Source organism: Nannospalax galili, unplaced genomic scaffold (genome assembly GCF_000622305.1).
Source record: "Nannospalax galili isolate Female #2095 unplaced genomic scaffold, S.galili_v1.0 scaffold568, whole genome shotgun sequence".
In the NCBI taxonomy this organism is placed as follows: Eukaryota; Metazoa; Chordata; class Mammalia; order Rodentia; family Spalacidae; genus Nannospalax; species Nannospalax galili.
In genome coordinates, this window is record NW_008359441.1 from 2687483 (window position 1) to 2695475 (window position 7993).

Here is a 7993-nt window from a genome sequence, read left to right on the forward strand (position 1 = left end):
CTTTGTCTAAAACCTATAAAAGGCTCCACTCTCCCTTACTCTGGGCTCTCAGCATGGAACCGTTGAGTTGGTGAGGTCTGAGAGCCCGAGCTTAAGCCCGAATAAACCATAAACCTTTGCTTTTGCATTTTGGTGTGTTGGGTTCTCGGTGGTCTTTTTGGGGTCCAGTGGATGGGGTACAACAATGGAATACACAAAAATTCAATTAAAAAGTTTTTAAAGGGGCCAGAGAGATGACTCAGTGGTTAAGAGCACTGACTGCTCTTGCAGAGGACCCAGATTTAATTCCCACCACCCACATGGTGGCTACGGACCATCCTTAACTCCAGTTCCAAGGGAATCTGACGCTCTCTTCTGATTTCTGAGGCACTGCACAACACGGGTGCACTCACATACATGCAGGCAATACACTCATACACATAAAAATAATAAAATATTAGAAAAAAATTTTTTTAATTGTGCTCTTTGGAGATAGCTCAGCAGTGAAGAGTGCTTCTTGCAGCACATGCCCTTAATCCCCAGCACTCAGGAGGCAGAAGCAGGTGGATCTCTGTAAGTTCAAGGCCAGCCTAGTCTACATATCTAGTTCCAAGCCAGCCACAGCTAGATAATGAAACCCTGCCTCAAAAACCAAAAAAGAAGCTGGTGTAGGCACTAAATCCCAGCACTCCAGAGGCAGAGGCAGGTGGATCTCTTTGAGTTGAAGGCCAGCCTGGTCAACATAGGGAGTTCCAGGTCAGCTGCAGCTATAGGGAGACCCTGTTACAGAAAGACACACACACACACAAAGTGCTTCTTGCTCTTCCAGAGAGGAACCTGTTTGGTTTCTGGTATCCACACTAGGGGGATTCACAATTGCCTGTAAGTCAGTTGCACGGAATCTGATACCTTTTGTTTCCTCTGACACCCACATATACATGATATACACTCATACGGGAAAAAAAAAAGCGCCAGGTGTGGTGATGCACGCCTTTAGTCCAAGCATTCAGGAGGCAGAGGCAGGTGGATCTCTGTGAGTTCAAGGCCAACCTGGTCTACATAGTGAGCACCAGGCCTGCTACAGGGAGACTAATGGTCAAAAGCTCCCTATGAAATATACAAGGAACTGACATACCTAGCTAGAAGCACTGATGCTCCCTCAAAGCTGGTCATTATTCGCTTATAAGGATCACTAAAAGACAATTCTTTTACCACCAAGTAGGCAATCTGGACAGCTGAACAAGATGAAATACTGACTGTCATGACAGACCAGTCTTTGAAACAAACCCCCGTCCCTGCCCCCACAAAAATACTCTGATCAAAACAGTTCTGGGGCCATGGTGGGTAAGCTGCCCATGCTGCCCAGTCCAACTCTCTTGCCAGGGACTGGGCCTGCAAGCGACCACTGCACAACACACCTATGGTTGACCTGGCCATCATTATCACCCAAGCTGGACATAGTGGAGAAGGGACTTGGCAACTGAGAGGGAGAGTGGCTAAGGAACAAAGATGGCATGGCGGTGGTGGCAGCTGTGATCGATGTGAGCAAAATGCAACTCTGGTTTGAGAAAATATCTCATCACTGCTAGTGGCTGTCAAATCCTAGCTTTGGGTCTCAGCAGCAGCAGGAACCTGCAAAGTCTGCAAACCTCAGAAAATAAGCTAGAGGACACTGGTGTAAAGCTGCTATGTGAAGCTGTGAAACATCCAACTGCCACTTGGAGAATCTTGGGTTGGAGGTCTGTGAGCTAACTCCTGCCTGCTATGAGGACCTTGCCTCTGCTTTTACCCACAGTGAAACTATCATGGAAGTAGAGCTTATCAGATGCTAAAGGATTTTACATCGTGATGGTAATTAAGAACTCCTGGAATGGAGTGGTGAACAGCAATCTTCCCCCACCCCCTAAGGTTATCCAGAATAGAAGTCTTTGTTTTCCAAAGCTATCACATTCCTGTAACTCTTGCATTTCTATTACCTTTGCATTACCATGTATATGCTATGTACCTTTTGAATATAAAAACCCTCCAAAACTTGAACAGGGGGTCTGACTCCTTTGATTCCTGGTGTAAATCCCACTAGTGTCAAATTAAACGTTCTCTCCTCACCTGACTTCAGCTGTTGGTCTCTGATTTTTCTGTATTTCCAGAGGTCCCCAGCGAGAACAAGTCACCATACCCTTGTTGGTAATAGAGGCTGCCGCTCCTGGACCCTGCAGCCCCCCTCGGCCCCTGGAACAGAGAAGTGTGCACCCCCGAAGAATTTCCTCTCAGGGTTTCCTTCCAGGAAGCCAGAGAGCTGCATGGCCCCAGACTAGAGCCTTTCATCAGGTGAAGCAAGACGGAGACCCAGAATGGATGTCCAGTCCAGGTAATGGGCCCCAGGTTAGACAGATGGAAGCCGGCATGGGTTGATCCCTGCAGGAGGCTGCATACAAAGTCTTGATGTGATTCCAAGATGGCACTGGCCTCCAGTCAGGAAGAAATGGGGACAAGAACTTAACCTCAACATGATTCCGAGGTGCTGGTCCCATGTAAGGTAAAACAGGAATCAGGCAGTAAACTGGGCCACAGCTAAACCTTGATGTGATTCCAAGGTTCTGGCCCTGTTTTAGGTACAACAGGAATTTAGTGGGAATAATAGGTAACAACCGTCTTAAATTCTGAATGATTGTGCATGAATGTGAGAGTGAAAGTGATGGTTCCACGGTTCTTCAAGGCCACAGAATATGACTGGGGCCTCACCCTGCAGTTCCGCTGAGGTTGTGCAACCTAAATGGGCACTCGCCTTCGAGTGATCAAGCATGGGGATTATACGTGTTGCCCCAAAGTAAGACCTCTTAAGTCACCGAGAGGTGGCTGGCCAGGAAGGCATCTGAATGAGGAAGACTAGCACTCTCCACCCCTCCTATGCACACATTACATACATCCCAGGCACATATAAAAGTTCAGATGGGTTCCTCCTGATCTAAGTTTCAGACCCAGACTGTCCTCTAGGTGATGCTGGACAACTTTAAACAAGGCTATGCAGGAAATTATGGCATTAAGATAAAACTCTCCAAATTAAAAACTCTGTGAAGTCCAGTGACTTGAAATCAGGCCATGCTAGGTAAGAATCCCTGAGCCCAGATGGAGACTACCTGAACCCTAAAACCCAGCCTCATACTTACCAGAAGAGGAAGAACTTCCCCAGAGCTATGAGGAGATTATGGAGGAAGTGTTCTCTAATCCACCTTTAAAGGAGGAGTGCCTACATGCAAAGGACCATACTAATCAAACTCCTTGATTTTTGTGTTTTGGGTGCACCTAGTTTTCATGAAATTATGTCATGGGTCTATGATAATCGTTTTCCATGTGTTGTTTGTGCTTTCATGCAATTATGTCATGTATTTAAATTTTCTCCTGTGTTGAGATCTCAAATAATTCTGTCATGTGTGTCTGTAATCACTGTCTTCATATGTTTCCATCAAAACAAACTGGCCACTTCAGTTTGTTTATTTATTTATTTATTTATTTATTGTGCACAAAATTATTGGTTTATTTTGCTTTATTTTTGCATGCCTAATTAAAATACATGTGCAGATTTATAAATAAGGATATTTTGATAGTCCATTCAAAGGCCTTATAAATTTGGGTATCCTAAAGATCTTTAAATTTATTGGACAATGTCTCTAGGTCTATTAAGTGTTCCACAAAACTTTTAAGTGCTAGATGTTTATACAAAACAGTATCTGAAGCTGGGTGTGGTGGTACACGCCTTTAATCCCAGCACTCAGGAGGCAGAGGCAGGCAGATCTCTGAGTTCAAGGCTAGCCTGATCTGCACAGTGAACTCCAGGCCAGCTGGGACTACAGGGAGATCCTGTCTCAAAGACCAGAAAACCACTAAAGATTAAAGGGGCCAATATAATTTTTTAAGAGTCCATATGTATAGCTAAAGGCTATTACATAACAAGCAACAATGCCAGATAGGAGATACCTTCTTTTGAGTTGTTGGCAAGGGTAGCCCAACGGACTCCCAGATAGTATCTCAACATAGAACTGGGAAAATGAACAGCAGACCCCAATCTTATCTAAAGGAATATTGACAACTGATTGCTGCTAGATGAGGAACAGCTGACCTTCCTAAAACAAAGACCTCTAGATAGGCTGACTAGATTCACCAGATGGACAAGTAGTGGGGAATATCTGGGGGTGCCAATAACACAGCAGACAGTAGCAGGAATGACAGAGTATAAGGGCTCTAGTGCCGGCAGGGAGGCTATGGGAGGATGCCATCTGGGAAGTGGGTGTATAGATGAATAAGATGGTTTGGGATGTTCTGTGTGATATATGTTGGGGACCCCTGCTGTTTAGGGTATCAGTCTCCCCATGTCCGGATAGCCACAAGCTGGCTTGGCGCGATTGGGGAGACTCCCTTTCTCAGCGGGGCGCCTTCTTCTTCCTCTCCCTGACTTACTTTTGAAATGCCCGTCACAAGATACATGCCCTCCAGCACAGGAGCTACCAGGTTTTAATCAGGCATTGTCTGATAGCCTGATGGAAGCCCACTGCCCTATGTAAATGAAGCATCCCAGGAGTACCTATCAGCTATGGCTTTTGCCACTGCCCCTACAGTACAAGTATCTTGGTTTCCCCTCAGTAAATCAGAGCTGCTGAATCAGTGAGATCTGAGCTGAGTCACTTGTCTTGAGCTGTAACACTAAATCCTGTGATCCAGTCTCCCCTGGGGGCACTATCCTTCCATCATCGACTCACGGAAACCCAGCATTAGCCGCCCCGCACCTTCCCGCATGATCCAGCGGCCGGTGAATTTCGCATCTCGAGGAAGTGCACGGGTGAAATTAGGGCGGAACTCGACCGGGTCAGCCCCGGTAGCAGAGGGACCCACAGCGCAGAAGCAGCGGCGTACGTGGAGCAGACATGCCGCGGGATGCGCCATCTTCCAGGTGCGCGCAGGGGAACGGCGCCCCGAGATCCCTGCGAACCCCATATCTTAAAATCTATATTTATCTATAAATATCAGGATTAATATTTAGCTATAGTAAGAAATTACACTTGTCTAGGGATGTGACAGATGTGGGGTTTCCTCTAAGATCTATGATCTTTCCAGTCATGTATATTTGGCTATGTTTACAGTCCCACCCCGCACCTCTCCTCATGACCCGGCAGCTGACGGGCTCCGAACTTAGAGAGAGAGTGCACGGGTGAAACTGGGGCAGAACTCGACCAGGCCAGCCTCGGTAGCAGAGACCCACAGAGACCAGAGAAGCACCCACCGCTTCCCAGGTGCGCACAGGAGACCGGCGCCACGCTAGCAGCTGGTGCCCCGAGATCCCCGCACCCCATAGATATACACACAAAAAAAATCAACAAATTTTAAAAAATGAATTATATTTGAGGAAGCATAAAAATTTGTCATGTTAATTAGCAGAGGTGATAAACATTACCATTGAAATCTACCCAATGACTTTATAGACATACAGAGGTGCCAAGGATCACAGTGCAACCGACTATGACTAGTAATGATCAGATCCATACAGATTAGAGATGAGGCATGCGCCAACATCTCAGTATTATTAGCAAAAACAATGAGTCTGTAAGAAACAGTATATTTTAAAATGAAATGGAGATCTTTTTTAAGGTTAAAAACCCATTCAATTTAATGTTTTACAGGGTTTATACTGAGTTCAATATTATATAACTGTATTAATGCAACAGTGAACCTAAAAATTTTATAGCCACTTTTCTGGGCTGGAGAGATGGCTCAGCTTAAGAACACTGATGGTTCTTGCAGAAGGCCTGGGTTCGAATCCCAGCACCCACATGGCAGCTAACAACTGTCTGTAACTCCAGTTCCAGGGGATCCGACAGCCTCTTCTGTCCTCTGCAGGCATTGCACAACATGGGTGCATTTACCTACACGCAGGCATAATACTCATACACATGAAATAAAAATAATTAAATTAAAAAAAAAATTATAGCCACTTTTGAAAGAGAACCAGTAAACCAGTATCTGAGTTGGTTGTTTAAGGACCTTATTTGTTACATACCTTTTGGGTTGGGTTTGCTTTCGTAGTGTTTGTTTTAAAGTGTCTCTTTGGTTTGCTCACTTTGGAAGTATTGTGGTTTTGAAATTCTCAGTCTGGTTTGTGCTGCTTTCAGAACTCTGAAGGCTTGAAAATGGTTTGAGAAAATTGAACTACGTTAACTCATCGTCAGAACTGGAGATAAATCCTGGGACTGGTCTTCCGTCTCATCTTTTTGGCCTTGTCCTCTGTCCCCTGTTTCCTGCCACATGGCTCTGTACGCAGGCAGATGGGGCCTGTTTCGGGAGGGACACTTTTCAGCCCTGGAAACTCTGCTGGCTTAGATGTGGCTCTGTACTTTTCTCCCTTGGAGCAACTCTTGCCTTTAGCTCTCATGTTTAAGTCTCCATTAAACTGCCTTTATATTAGCTATTTCTAAAACTCATATCAGTAATTGAAACCAGGAATCTTAGTTTGGCTTGAATGGAGGTCTTTGATACCCGGAAGAGCTCCACCACAGGCTCCTGGAGATGGCCATGTGACAGCGGTGCTTTTGTTTTTCTGGCTAGAGGACACCTGGCTTAGAGCTAGTAGCTCATGGCTTCTTCTGGCATACCTTGTAAAAACTGATCCCCAAGATGGCCTGAGCCAGTCTCTTGCCTCCAGAATAGCCTGGGACAAAATGAGGCAACTACAATGTGCTCAGAATAACTACTCATAGACATTATTATGCTTATTTTGTAAAAATGCAAACATTGCCGGGGTGTAGTGGCACACGCCTTTAATCCCAGCACTCAGGAGGCAAAGACAGGCAGGATCTCTGTGAGTTCAAGGCCAGCCTGCTCTACATAGTGAGTTCCAGGACAGCTGGGGCTACAGGGAGACCCTGTCTCGAAAAGACCAAAAAAAAAAAAAAAGTAATTATTATGTTTATCTTGTAAAGTACGTGTACTTTAACACATACACTGAACAACCTCTAGACATCTCTGCGAATTAACTCACAACTGTTCTCTACAGTGTGTCTTCTTAGATGCTGGGCAGTGATATGATTTTGGGTTTGTTTCTTTCCCGGTCTTTCCCCCTCCCTTCTTCCTCATAGGAAGCAAAAGACCACCCTGAGCCTGAGCTGTTGCTGTCACAGACCGCCAGCCCTGCAGACTTGGCATGCTGGCTCCTCTGACCTTGTGTGCTGTGCTCTTGTGCTTTCACGTCATTCTTTCTAAGTTCCCCCATGCTACTATAGGAAAGAGTTAACTGTAGACAGCTGTCATTGAATCATACACATGAAAGCTGTATACTCTATGCTTTTGGTATTGTTAAGTCTTAAGTGGTCTTTAATAATAGATTGATTCTGTATTGCCTTATTAACACTAAATACTTACCATCCCATTCTTTACCCTCTCATTTCATGGAATTGTCTTAATGAAAACTGTTTAAGCACTAGCTTGTTTTAATCATACTGTAACTTTGGGCTATGGTAAGCTTTAAGTGCAAGTGAAATGTATAATTCTGTTTTCCATCACCTGTTGAGTCTGAAACCCAGTTAGAAATGTTTACCATATTAAAATGTAAATATTTCTGAAAATGCTTTCTTCAAGTGAAAGCCCTTATATCATCAGTGTGTACGGCTTTGTTTGGCACAGCCGTTTTTGAGATAAGAGTCTTATACATACATATATGTATGTGTGCTGGTTTTTAAGAGTCTCTTTTATATACACCTGATCAGAATTTCATCAAGGTCTTGGTTTTGAAATTGGTTTGTCGTGACATTGTGTCTAGCCACAATATTTATTGTATTAGACTGTTGTGAATATGTAGACTTATGTTTACTACTAAGGGAACTGTTATTAAATAATAAATTACTAGATATCAAATTGTCTTTGAAAATTCTCTTGTAAACTGAAATTGTTAAATTACAACATGGTTCCTATTAAGAAAATAAATTAACTTTAAGGAATAATTGCTTCTGCTCCAGGGTGCAAGGTGCAA

The 7993-nt window shown here is 44.3% G+C and overlaps 1 protein-coding gene across 8 annotated transcripts in view; it reads right to left on the reverse strand.

Annotated features, from left to right (window-relative positions):
- Nucleotides 1-7993, reverse strand: part of Zfp1 (ZFP1 zinc finger protein) — a 52539-nt gene that overhangs the window by 28854 nt on the left and 15692 nt on the right. Inside the window, exons 3-4 of one of the 8 annotated variants that reach the window (XM_029558604.1) lie at nt 6029-6300; nt 2086-2445 (exon numbers count right to left, since the gene is read on the reverse strand). The exons of 5 other annotated variants lie outside the window; for them this stretch is intronic. The gene's annotated coding sequence lies outside the window, so the exon portion shown is untranslated. Of the gene's footprint in view, nt 1-2085; nt 2446-6028; nt 6318-7993 lie in introns of those variants that run through there. 2 more of the 8 variants (XM_029558606.1, XM_029558605.1) reach the window with 2 other exon arrangements.